This window comes from Lepus europaeus, chromosome 10, assembly GCF_033115175.1.
Source record: "Lepus europaeus isolate LE1 chromosome 10, mLepTim1.pri, whole genome shotgun sequence".
Classification (NCBI taxonomy): Eukaryota; Metazoa; Chordata; class Mammalia; order Lagomorpha; family Leporidae; genus Lepus; species Lepus europaeus.
In genome coordinates this window covers 7,045,922-7,059,072 of record NC_084836.1, presented here as the reverse complement: position 1 = coordinate 7,059,072, position 13,151 = coordinate 7,045,922, and the positions used below count along the sequence as shown (strand labels likewise).

Here is a 13,151-nt window from a genome sequence, read left to right as displayed (position 1 = left end):
CTGGACCAGGTTGAAGTCAGGAGCCAGGAGCTTCCTCCACATCTCCCACATGGAAGCAGGGGCCCAAGCACTTGGGCCATCTTCCACTGCCTTCCCAGGTGCATTATCAGAGAGCTAGATTAGAAGTGGAGCAGCACTCGAAGCAATTGCCCATATGGGACACTGGTATTGCAGAAGGCAACTTAACTTGGTATGCCACTGTGCCAGCCCCAGTAAATTAAAAAAATAAAACCTGCTTTGGGGGGTCAGTGTTGTGACATAGCAGGTTAAGCCACCATCCGCAGCACTGACATCCCATATGGGCACCGGTTCCAGTCCTGGCTGCTCCACACTGATCCAGCTCTCTGCTAATGCACCTGAGAAAGCAGCAGAAGATGGCCCAAGTCCTTGGGCCCCTGCACCCATGTGGGAGACCCGGAAGATTCTTCTGGCTGCAGCCTGGCCCAGCCTTGGCCACTGTACCCATTTTGGGAGTGAACAAACAGATAAAAGATTTACCTCTATCTCTCCCTCTCTCTCTGTGTAACTCTGTCTTTCAAACAAATAAAATAAATATTGTTAAAAAATTTGCTTTACAACATGCAATAACAAAGTGTACTCATTTTCACTCTTCATAGATAGGATATACAAGTATAGTTAAGTATTTTTAACTGTAGTTTTTAAGAGAATGTAATCTATGTTTTTCTGTTATACGAAATCAGAAATCTGAGGCCTGAAAGCTCTGAAGAGCTCCATCCATTCCGGGCCCACTGCCTCTTCCTTCTACCCTAAGGGAACCGATCCACTTTGCCAGGAAGATGACTAATGTCTCTGAAGAGCTTGTTCAAACTAATAGTTTCACGTAATTTGCCCTTTCGATTACTAAACCTCTCTAAGTCCAGATTTATTGCTGTGTATTTATTTTCATTTTATGTGAAAGGCAGAGAGACAGATGGAGAGAGATCTTCCATCTGTTTGTTCACTCCCCAAATGCCTGCAAAGCCAGGGACAGGCCAAGCCGAAGCCAGGAGCCCTCAACTGGGCCTCCCATATAGGTGGCAGAGGCCCAAATACGTGAGTCATCACTTGCCTCCTAGGGTGTACATAAGCAGGAAGCTGGGTAGGAAGCAGACAGGACTAGAACCAGGCATTCCACAACATGAAATGCAGGCAGCGACCTAACCACTGCGCCACACGCCCACCCCCACACCAGGTTCAGGAACTTCTTGTAACTTAACTTTCTGAATCTTTAAAATTCCCTGCAGGCTAACTTTGTCCCTCAGCCACATGGGTCCACATTTTAGGTACTTTTACCCAGTTCCTACTTCTCTCTTCTCTTTGAAAATGTGCATCTTTGACAGCACCACTTCTGGTTAACCCCATTCTGCAGATAGAGGGTCCAGTAATTCCAAGAGGGGCAAGAGTGAGATGCATCCTTAACAAGAATTCAACTAAATAGAGCTACTGATTCACTCTAGTTTACAAAATAAAAACTACCTCGACGTAGGATACTTGTCCTGGAAAAGCTGATGCCGAGGTGGCAAGGTGGACACTGAAATGCTCCTTCCGGGACGGCCACATCACTCTGCACTGGCTCCTGTACTGCCAACCTCGTTCGGCCACGGTCAGCTCTGAGCTGCTGCCGAAACCGGTAAGGGTGAGCGCAGTAACCATGACGATGATGCGCCTGGGAAGCTGTTCCAAGGACTTCGCTTGTTAAAAACGCAATCCTCACAACAGCAACATAAAGCAGGTACCACTATTATCCCCATTTTACAACTAATGAGTCACAGAGGAGATAAAGTAGCAAGAGTATCAGGCACACAGCCCAAGGGCGTGCACACGTACACACACACACAAGTGGAGCCAGGATTCCAATCCAGGCAGCGCAACGCTTGTATTTCCCTTATCTCCTGAAACTATTACTGCTTGTCTATCACTGAGAAGCGACTGTTTTCTTCAGTGGGAGGAAAACGACTCCACCTTCAAAGGATTTGTCCCTTAAGTCAGTGCTGGCCCACATTACTTAAAATGTCTCATGCGGTCCTAACTCAGTGTGCATTGCCACATCTTAGCTTTCCATGTGGAAGGCACACAGTACACAATAAATATTTATACATATCTGTTAAAGAATTACGTCTTTCCCAATTCCCGCACCCCCTTCTAGGTCAAGCCTTCCCTCCCTGGAGTCCCTCCCTCCCCCACCACGGCATGGTGTGCCCGTTCACAACACTTCCTTCTACGTCCCCCAAGGTGTGGCCACCCTCCGAGATGGCCCTCCACAATCCTCACCTCCTGGCATTCACATCTCTCTGCAGGCCCTTCCCACAACGTGTGGCCAACAGAAAACTGAACTTCGGAAGCCAGGTTTTAACAGGAAATGTAGGCCGGAGCCGCGGCTCACTTGGCTAATCCTCCGCCTGCGGCGCTGGCACCCCGGGTTCTAGTCCCGGTTGGGGCGCCAGATTCTGTCCCGGTTGCTCCTCTTCCAGTCCACTCTGCTGTGGCCCAGGAAGGCAGTGGAGGATGGCGCAAGTGCTTGGGCCCTGCACCCGCATGGGAGACCAGGAGGAAGCACCTGGCTCCTGGCTTCGGATTGGCACAGGGCACCGGCCATAGCGGCCATTTGGGGGGTGAACCAACGGAAGGAAGACCTTTCTCTCTGTCTCTCTAACTCTGCCCGTCAAAACAAAAACAAAAACAAAACAGGAAATGTAGCTTGGTCTCTTGGATTCCTTGCTTGGGGGGAAGCCAGCTGCCATGCTACCTTCAAATGGCTGTGGGGAGAGGCCCCCAGAGAGAGAACTCAGAATTCCCACCAACAGCCTGCACCAAGCTACTCAACCAGCCCCGTGAGCAGCCAGACACCTTGGAAGAGGATCCACCTGCCTCACTCAAGACTTCGACAGCAGCAATGCCAGCAGACTTCATACTGCAACCTCTCGAGAGACCCTGAGCCTGAACCACTCAGGCTGCGCCCAAATTCCTAACTCAAAGAAACAAGAGAGAACAAATGTTTATTGTTGTCTTAAACACTTAAAAAAAATTATTTTCATCTAGTTGAAAAGCTCCGCAACAGAACAAGACAGAGCGATCGTCCATCCACTGGTCCCTCTCCAAGTAGCCACAACAGCCAGCGCTGGGGTTAGGCAGAAGCCAGCAGCCAGGAACTCCACCCACGTCTCCCATGTGGGTGGCAGGGGCCCAGACACTTGAGCCTTCATCAGCTGGTGCTGTGGCACAGGAGGTAAAGCCGTTGGAGTGTACACAATATCGAAGCACCTGGTTCGGGACCTGCTCTTCTGCTTCTCGTCAACTTCCTGCTAATGCAGGACACTCCAATACTAATTAAAAAAAAAAAAAAAGATTTATTGATTTATTTGAAAGTCAGAGTTACAAAGAGAGAAAAGGAGACCCAGCGAGAGAGAGAAAAGTCTTCCATCCGCTGGTTCACTTCCCAGTTGGCCACAACGGCCAGAGCTGTGCAGATCCGAAGCCAGGAGCCAGGAGCTTCTTTCAGATCTCCCACATGGGTGCAGGGTCCCAAGGACTTGAGCCATGTTCTACTGCTTCCCCAGGCCATAGCAGGGAGCTGGATCGCAAGTGGAACAGCCAGGACTTGAACCGGTGCCCATATGGGATGCCGGCACTGCTACGCCACAGCACCAGCCCCCCAATGCTAACTTCGAAGCAACCGATTATACACCGATAGGCAGTTAATACATCCACTCTCCAAAACTTGGTTCCCTGAGAGCAGATATAATTTCCTTCTTGAAACTGTATCAAGGCCCAGCCACAACAGTCCCTGTATCTGGTGAACTGTGATGGGGGCCATTCCTCGTGTTTAATTTTCCTTTTCTTCCAAGATGTGTATGCATTTATAAACTACTCCCCATGCCCATCCCTTCACCCATAACTCATCAACGTCTTTCCTTTTCTTTTTCAAGAGCCTTCTCAAATATAACCTCATGGTCTAAGTTTTTTCTCAATAAGAAGTGATGAAAATGTTCCTATGGGGCCAGTGTATGGCCTAGTGGGTTAAGCCTGTGTGCAATGCCAGCATCCCATATGGGTGCTGGTTCATTTCCCAGCTGCTCCCCTTCTGATCCAGCTCTCTGCTAATGTGCCTGGGAAAGCAGTGGAGGACGGCCCAAGTGCTCAACACCTGCCACTAGGGAGACCTAGATGGAGTTCCAACTACCAACCCTAGCATATATAAATACATACACACACACACACAACACACAAACACACATTCATCTTCTATGTAAAAAATATTTACTGAGCATCTACTGTGTCCTAAAACCAAGAACAAAAGATATCCTTGCCTGTGGGGAACTTCCAGTCTAGCGGATGCTCTTGTCATACTGTTTACTCCAAATGTAATCCACAATCTCTGTTAGTATGATTTCAAAACTCTAATTTTCCCTTTGTAAATTAATTGGGCATATGTCTAAAATTCTCTCTCCGTACACTTAACTAAATATTTAAGCAAGTCTGTATCTGTTTAACAAATTTTATATAAAGAGCCTCATGTAGAATCTGTATCAATATCCCGAATACTCCCCTGGCCACACTTTTTAGGAAACATCACCACATTATCAGTGTAAAATAAATACAATTTGATAAAGATAACCTTTATTAATTATATAAGCCTTAGTGACTCAAATATGAACCTTTTCACAATAAGAAATCTGTTACAGATGTAGTAAAACATTACAAATGGAACTGTTCAAATTCTTTATACTGACTTAAAGATTTACTTATTTGAAAGAGTTAGAGAGAAAGAGAGATCTTCCACCTGCTGGTTCACATCCACAGACGGCCACAACAGCCAGGGCCGAAGCCAGAAGCTTCATCCGGGTCTCCCACGTGGGTGCAGAGGCCCAAGCAAGCACTCGGGCCATCCTCCGCTGCTTTCCCAGGCACATCAGCAGGGAGCTGGATCACAGCAGAGCAGCTGGGACTTGAACCAGTGCCCATATGGATGCCGGTGTCACAGGCTTCAGCGTAAACGTCCCTATACTGTCTTCTACAAAGCATGGTTACCAAAAAAGTGCACACTATGCTTTTTTTAAATTTTTTTTTTTTTTTTTTGACAGGCAGAGTGGATAGTGAGAGAGAAACAGAGAGAAAGGTCTTCCTTTTGCCGTTGGTTCACCCTCCAATGGCCGCCGCGGTAGCGCACTGCAGCCGGTGCACCGCGCTGATCCGATGGCAGGAGCCAGGTGCTTCTCCTGGTCTCCCATGGGGTGCAGGGCCCAAGCACTTGGGCCATCCTCCACTGCACTCCCTGGCCACAGCAGAGAGCTGGCCTGGAAGAGGGGCAACCGGGACAGGATCGGTGCCCCGACCGGGACTAGAACCCGGTGTGCCGGCGCCGCAAGGCGGAGGATTAGCCTAGTGAGCCGCGGCGCCGGCTTGCTTTTTTTAAATTTTTTTAAAGAATTATTTAACTATTTGAAAGGCAGTTACAGAGAGGTAGAGAGAGGTCTTCCATCCAATAATTCACTCCCCAGATGGCCACAAAGGCCAGAGCTGCGCTGATCTGAAGCCAGGAGCCAGGAGCTTCCTCTGGGTCTCCCATGCGGGTACAGAGGCCTAAGGATTTGGGCCACCCTCTACTGCTTTCTCAGGCCACAGCAGAGAGCTGGATCGGAAGTGGAGCAGCCAGGACTCAAACCGGTGCCCATATAGGATGCTGGCACTGCAGGTGGCGGCTTTACCCACTACCACAGCGCCAGCACCTGACATATGCCTTTTTTTTTTTTTTAAAGACAGGCAGAGTTAGACAGTGAGAGAGACAGAGAGAAAGATCTTCCTTTTCCATTAGTTCACCCCCCCAAATGGTCACTATGGCCGGCGCTGCGCCAATCCAAAGCCAGGAGCCAGGTGCCTCCTCCTGGTCTCCCATGCGGGTGCAGGGCCCAAGCACTTGGGTCATCCTCCACTGCCCTCCCGGGCCACAGCAGAGAGCTGGACCGGAAGAGGAGTCACAGGGACTAGAACCCGGTGCACATATGGGATGCCGGCGCCGCAGGCAGAGGATTAACCAAGTGAGCCAGGGCGCCAGCCCCCCGACATACACTTTTGAATCAGATTTAAGTCCTGGCTCTCTCACCCACTGTGTGAGCCTAAATGAGTTACCTGCCCTGAACCGCAGTTTGCCTCTCCTAAAGACAGGGAAACAGCCTCATGGGGGCTTGGCAAGGCTGAAGCAGCACAGCACAAGATGAGCTAAAGGCCTGGGGCACAGGGGGCATCAGGAATGCCAGTTTCCTGCCTCTTCCTGGGGCTGGTAACTGCTGTGCCCAAAGATGGGCTGAGAAAACCTCCTGACCTCAGCGGCTCTCTTGGAGCCCTCCTCCCAGCACCCCCTCAGCTCAAACACCGTCTTCCCACACAGCCAGAGGAGAAGGGCCCTCAAGCCTCTCATACAACCCTGGGCTTGCAGCTACAGTGCATGTCCGTGTTTACAACCCTCCGCCCCTTCCTACCCCTCCCACTGCTGTGAGCTGCTCACAAGCAGGGACCACATCTTGCTATCCTGATGACCCCTGCTCTCAGAAAAATACCTGGCACATTAGAGGGGTGGAACAAAAGTCTCCTGAGTGAGGGGCCAGCATCGCAGTACAGTGGGTTAAGCCACCTCCTGAGACACTGGCGCCAGTTCGAATCCCGGCTGCTCCACTTCCAATTCAGCTCCCTGCTAATGCACCTGGGAAAGAAGAGGAAGATGGCCCGAGTACTTGGATCCCTGCCACCCACAGAGGACACCCAGATGGAGTTCCAGGATCCTGGCTTCAGCCTAGCCCAGCCCCAGCTGTTGCAGCCAGTTCAGGACTAAACCAACAGATGGAAGATCTCTCTCTTTCTCCCTCTCTCTAACTCTGCTTTTCAAATAAATAAATAATTTTTTAAATAAAAGTTTGCTAAATGAATACACAGCATCATTACCTAAGCAGGACCCACCGTCACTGCTGGGTGACCCAGGCTTTACGGCTTCGCCCTCACGGGCTGAGATCCTGTTTTATGCCCCGAGTCCCTCCCTCGCAGAATCTGACAGCGCACGAAGGACGTGGCAAGTCTGCAGTCAATACTGGATGACGGGGTGTTATTCTCGCATCTCTCCTGATTTAACTCTTAAGAGAAAAGGCGCACACACCCTGGTGGAAATGACTCTTAAAAGCCTTGGCAGTTACCAGCAAGGAACACGAGCAAGCGCTGCTGCTACACCCCAGACACCGCTACACCCCAGACGCCTCCTTCCCCTGTTTATCATTTCAGTAGAAAGCATCATAAAGCCCTTGGACTTGCAGTGAAAAATGCAAAGGACAATGCAAAGGACATCGGGCAAAGAGTAAGTTTAGCAACTTTCAGGCACAGGCTCTCCGCCCTGCGGCACGGGGCTGGCGCGGGGCTGCGGGCCAAGCGGGCACCTCCTCCCTGCTTCCCGCAGTGCCACCCGGCGTTCTGGGGCTCTCCTGCAGCGAAGCCCCTTACTGAACATACACGCTGTCGTACAAGCTTCAACTTCCTGCAGAAGCGATCTCAAACGCTTGCAAGCTGGGGACATTCCGAGTTTGTGTGAAAACGTGGCACCGTAGGTGTCGTTGTCACGTCGAAGCCACACACCTCCTGCTCCTGCCTGGGAGGCGGTTACCTGGGGACCAGGCCGCTCCACATAACAGGGAGAAAACAGAAATCCAGCCAGAGGCGAGACAGCCCGGCTCTTAACTTCACAACAGCTAACAGCTCCTGGGCCCTGACTGCGCGCCAGGCCCGGATCCGATGGACACGACTACCCCCATTTCCCAGATGAGCAAACCGAGGCTCAAGCTGGCCACTGGCAGATCTGGGAGTCGCCTCCCAAGGTCCAGTCCCAGCCGCTGCACAATACCAGTGCTTCTCCCTTTTTTTTTTTTTTTTTCAGTGGTCCCACCGGGGGCGCAGGGTCAGGCGAGGGGCTGTCAGCAACGCTTTCCGAAGAGGCTGAAGTTGTCGGCCTGCAAGTTTCAAACCCGCACAGGACCCTGCCCACCTGGCGGGGTTCGGGCTCCCACTCAGGCATCCAGCCCTGATGCGCCGCCTGGCCCGGGGATCCCGAGCGTGGCACAGAGCGCGGGGAGCCCCGTCCCCGCAGCCGCCGCGCGCACACACCCGGGGCGCAGCCAGGGCGGGAACCCCCGCGCCTCCCCGCCCAGCGCCGCGAGGCCCGGCCCGGCGGCTGCACAGGTGCAAGGCTGCGCCCGCGCGCCCCGGCTCCGCGACCCCCGCCCCGACGGACGAGCGGGGCGGGAGCGGCGGGCAGCGCGGGGGGACCGGCGACGCCCGCACCCCGGGGGCGCGCGCGGCGTGGCCGCCAGGAGAAAGGATGCGCGGGGCGGTGGGGGAGGGGTCCCCGGCCGGACTCCCACTCACCGCGGCTCGCCCGGCTCGGCTCCGGCCGCTCGCGGCTCCTCCCGAGGCTCCCCGTCCAGGCAGGGCGCGCGCCGAGGGCGTGTGGCGAGCAGAGCCGAGGGGGTGGGGAGGCAGGGCCGGTCGCGCTCGCCGCCGCCGGGGCCACCACAGACACGGCCGCCGCCGGCTCCTCTTAGCCACGGAAGCCGCGGGCCCTCCCACCACAGCCGCCTCCCGCCTCCCGCCCCGCCCCGCCGGAGGAGTGGCAGCGCAGATGGCCAATCAGAGGCCCAGTCGGGGCAGGGGAGGGGCGTTCGGGGAAGGAAGGGGAACGAGGGAGGAGGGGACGGCGGCGCGACTTCCTGTGACTGACAGCGCGGCGCAGCCAATGGGCGGCGGGGAGATGACCTCATCGCGGAGGGAAGTCTGGAACTGGCGGAGCGGCGCTGAGGGGGTGGGAGGAGGTCGGACCTTAAAGAGGCCGCAGCCCCTGGCCACCCTGTCAGGGAAAGGGCGGCGGGCCGGGTCTCCCTGCGCAGTGGCCGAGGGGCCAGCGCCCTGCCGCGAGCCTCCAGACCCCATCCCCAGCCTCCCCTCGGGGCTGCACGCCCCGCCTGGGGCTCCCAAGTCGGGGTGTCACGGTCACGCTTCCCAGAAGATGATCGATTCCCCGAACTCCCGGGCCAGGCCCCGGCGCCCCGGCCCTCGCTGTCGGTCTCCCCAGGTGGGGAGGGGGGCTCCTCCTGACACCTGCCGACCCCCTCCGCCCCGGGGAAAGCGCTCTGGGCTTGGGGAGGGGGCGGCGCGGAGTGAAGACCCCAGGCGCGGGCCAGGGAGGCCGGTGCGGCGGGGGTGTGCGGGGGCCCGAGGCCCCGGTGCGGGACGCGCACAGGGAGCGGGAACGCGGGCTGCACGGCGGGCGAGGCCCCCTGCTCGCCCCGCACCCTGCAGCCGCTAAGGGCACGGGGCTCCGACCTACTGGGGAGGGTGGGGAGGGGGCGCTTCCCGGAGGCCTCCTGGGATGGGGTCCTCGGGCAGCTGGAGGAGGGGCGAGCAGGGTTTTCTAGGTTCCTGGAGGTCCGGTGCCCAGCAGCGGCTGAGGGTGAACTCTTCGGAGGACCCCCATCCTCCTCCCAGGCCTGCGTGCGGGTGTGGGTCTCAGATGGGGTGGGGGTCGCCGCTGCCGCCTCCAAGTCTGCAGCAGCCAGGTGGCCGGGACATTCCGGATTGTTCATGTGTAAGTCATCGTCGGGGCCCGTACCACGCGCTAGAGTTAGGATCCACGTGTCAGACACTTTTCCCCCAAGGCCAAAGCACCCTTCCACAAAAGCCCTGGAAAAAAAAAATGAGTTATTCCACAAATATTTACCCCTGAGTAAGTCATGGTGCAGGTGATAGAGAGATAAGCTGCCGTCGCCGCCCTGGGGGTGAGCCCACCTCCCTGCAGGGAGGCGGAAGCCGGCGCCCTGGTGACTCTGGGGCAGGAGTGTCTACAGCAGGACAGTGGACCTGGGGGAGAAAGGACTGCTCCTGGAGCTACTGGGGTGGGGCAGTGTCCCCAAGGCCAGGCTGGGCCTTCCAGATCGCGTGCAGCCCCACAGAACCCTTGTGAAGCCGCCAAGGTGAACAGATTTTTTAGTCACCAGGGTTTGTTAGTCACGCGAGGAGGGCAGACACTGCACGCTCACCTCCCAGCTGGGGGGGCTCTTTCGACACAACTTATATTGTTTCTATTTTGTAAATGACACAGACTTGAAAAAGTTCCTGGAAAAGATGAAATTATTTCGGGGCAAATAATAATAATAATAATAATAATGGCCACGTCCCCTCTCGGAGCCCCTGGGCTCAACTCTGGCGCCAGCTCCTGACTCCGACTTGCTGCTCACGCAGACCCTGGGACACAGCAGAGAGGGCTTTAGCAGCTGGGCTCCTGTCACCCGTGAGGGAGACCTGCATGGCGTGCCCAGCTCCCAGCTTCGGTCTCCGTCCAGCCCTGGCCTTTGCAGGCAGATGGACGGGCTCACCCACTCCATACCTTGCCTTGGGCTCAGTCACCCCAGAGGAGCACGGAGCAGTAACTGTACCAGGAGCTCCCCGCTTGAGCCGCGGGCAGCCTTCGGAACCCCAGTAGCTGTGCGACACTGCCTGTGGGCCTTGGGGAAGATCCCCAAAGCTCCTCCCTTCCACTCGGAATTTGGGGGCAATTATGTTGCCTGGCCCCAAAGTGCAGTGACATCCAGAGCTCCCTCGTGACCCAGCTGCTCCAGAGCACCGTGACACCAGGGCGTCCCTGCTCTGCCTGCCCTGTTACCAAGCCACACTTTGCAGGGACAACTGTAGCAACTGCGCTGGCCCTGACCTCACAACCAGCCCCTTCTACCACGAACGGCTCCTAAGCCAAACTCCCTCCTTCTCGAGTGGCCGTAAGGAATGCCTAAGTGCAAACGGAGAGCGTTAAGCCTAACCCCGGGAATATAGCTGCCAGCTCGGCGTTTGTCCCTGTCCATCCACTGGGGCAACTTCCTGGTCCCATGGGTGTGGCCTCTCCACTGGTCTTCAACGTTTCCAATTTTGTTGCCGTTGCAGAGGGGCGAACCCAATACCAGGAACCTTCCAGAAAACACTAACGTCTCTGCCTACCAACCTGTCAATCCATGGAGGCTCCTGGAAAGGCACTTCCTGTCCTTTTCCCTCTTCCTGTCTCTTCCTGGCTGGAGCTCACCCTGCTCATTCCTGTTCAGTCTTCCATCAGGCTCATCCTTGGGCCGAGGACGTCTTCTGCATCTTCCTGTGCTCAGATTCCAGCTCACGTCCCACTCCCTCCAGGACACCCTCCACAGTTCATCCTGCCTGCCTCTGACAGTTCCAGGCGCCGTGCAGAGCCTGGCCAGTGCTTGTTAAGCTTCGTCACTGTGCAAGTCCCCGGGAGCGTGTTGCTACGACCCCATTCTTCAGATGAGGAAGCTGAGGCTTGGAGAGGCCCATCAAGGATCCTGCCCCGAGATCACACAGCTACGAACTAGCAGAGCCAGGCCACAGGCCCCGAAATCAGAATGCTGGACGCAATGAGCCTTTGTTGGCCATCCACAAGGATCTAGAGAAGATTGGAAAGTGGAACAGACGGCCGGTGTCCACAGCCAGGAGCGGGTCCCCGGGGGATGCCGACGTGAAGAGTGCCGTCAGCACGAGAGAAGGACTTGGAGAAGGGACCCAGTGAGGCCTCCAGAGACAGCTGCGCGGGCCAGGCCACCGTGAGGCACAGCAGTCCGCCGCGGCACACTGCAAGAGCAGGCAGGAAGGAAAACAGAGAACTCGCTGGAGAGATAAGGCTCCTTGAGGGCCTGGTCTGCAAAGTACGGAACGCCAAGGCGCAGGAGCCTTGTGCTTAGGAGGGCAAGAGTCAAGCCAGGTCTTGAGGTTTCCTCATGGTTTGGAATCTGAAGCGGGGCCAGAGAGTTAAGTCCAGAGACCGCTACTGTTATCCGGCGTCCCAAACTGGAGCGCCTGCTCAAGTTCCAGCTGCTCTGCTTCCGATCCAGCAGTCCTGCTGATGCGCTGGGGAAGGCAGTGCGTGATGGCCAACTACGTGGTCCCCTGTGCCACTCTGACCTGTGTGGGAGACCAGGATGGAATTCCTGGCTCCTGGCTTCAGCCTGGCCCAGCCCTGGCTGTTGGGGCCATTTGGGGAGTGAACCAGTTCATCTCTGTCTCGCCTTCTTTCTCTGATGTTCTGCTTTTCAAATAAGTAAATAAAGGAATCTTTTTTTAGAAACTCAATTTTTAAAAGCTGGCAACCATTTTTTTAAAAATATACCCCTGGTCGCTAAATCGCCAGCAACTTCTCGATGAACAGTAAACGCTCAGCAAATGTTTTTGGAATTGGATTGGATGCTCGTGCGGGGTGAATCTGAATGGTTCAATGGGATCATGGCCATGCCTGGGGTGGCAGTTACCCAGAAGACCACTCGGTAACAAAACGAGGCTGGCTTTTCCCCAGCGCTGACTGTGTGCACCCTCATCTCGTCCAGTTCTCCCAACAACACTGGATGCTTGCTCCTAGCGTTGTGTCCATCTCACAGATGAGAATAACTGAGGGTCAAGCCACAGGGTGCAGGAAGTGAGGGCTCAAGGTGCTAAAACCCTACAGCCCAGGGCCGGTCAAAGTTGGTCCCCTCCTACGGGAGGCCTAGGTGGAGGCCTCCCACAAGCCAGCCTTTGCTGTCCAAGCCTGGCCATGGAAGCCCACTGTGAGATTTTATTCTGGCTTTCTGACCGTTGCTGCCAATATAAATGTTCTTTGGGCACTTTGGGGAGAGAATCTAAACATACACTTTTTATTCAATCTGGGTCTCGTATTTGGGGCCTACCTGAGGCTGGGGCATCTGGAGAGACAGAGAAACACAATGAATGGGTTTCCTTAAGAGAGAAAGGCAGCCAAGGCTGGTGACTGGAGACCTGGTTACCTAAGGGCTCGCCGCATACGCTGTTCTTTGGCGTCCTCTAGTGGTTAAGTGCTGTAACTCCTTCTTTACCGCTTAGAGACCTCATCCGCTGGTTCACTTTGCAAATGCCTGCAGAGGCTGAGGCTAGGCTGGGCTGAAGCCTGGAGCCGGGAATTCAGTCCAGATCTCCCACGTGGGTGCTAGAAATCCAATTCCGTGGGCTATCAACTGCTTCCTCCCAGGATCTGCATCAGCAGGAAGCCGGATCAGAACCTGGGGTTGGCACTGCATCTTCAACAATACCAAATGCCTGTTTCTGAACTAAAGATT

The 13,151-nt window shown here is 55.2% G+C and overlaps 1 long non-coding RNA gene across 1 annotated transcript; it reads right to left on the bottom strand.

The window, feature by feature from the left end:
• Positions 1-3,034: 3,034 nt before the first annotated feature.
• On the bottom strand, positions 3,035-8,461 carry LOC133768336 (uncharacterized). Its single transcript, XR_009866944.1, has 3 exons — positions 8,401-8,461; positions 6,555-6,697; positions 3,035-3,323 (listed from the first exon to the last, which is right to left on the bottom strand). It is a non-coding gene; the product is annotated as an uncharacterized LOC133768336 (long non-coding RNA).
• Positions 8,462-13,151: the final 4,690 nt, after the last annotated feature.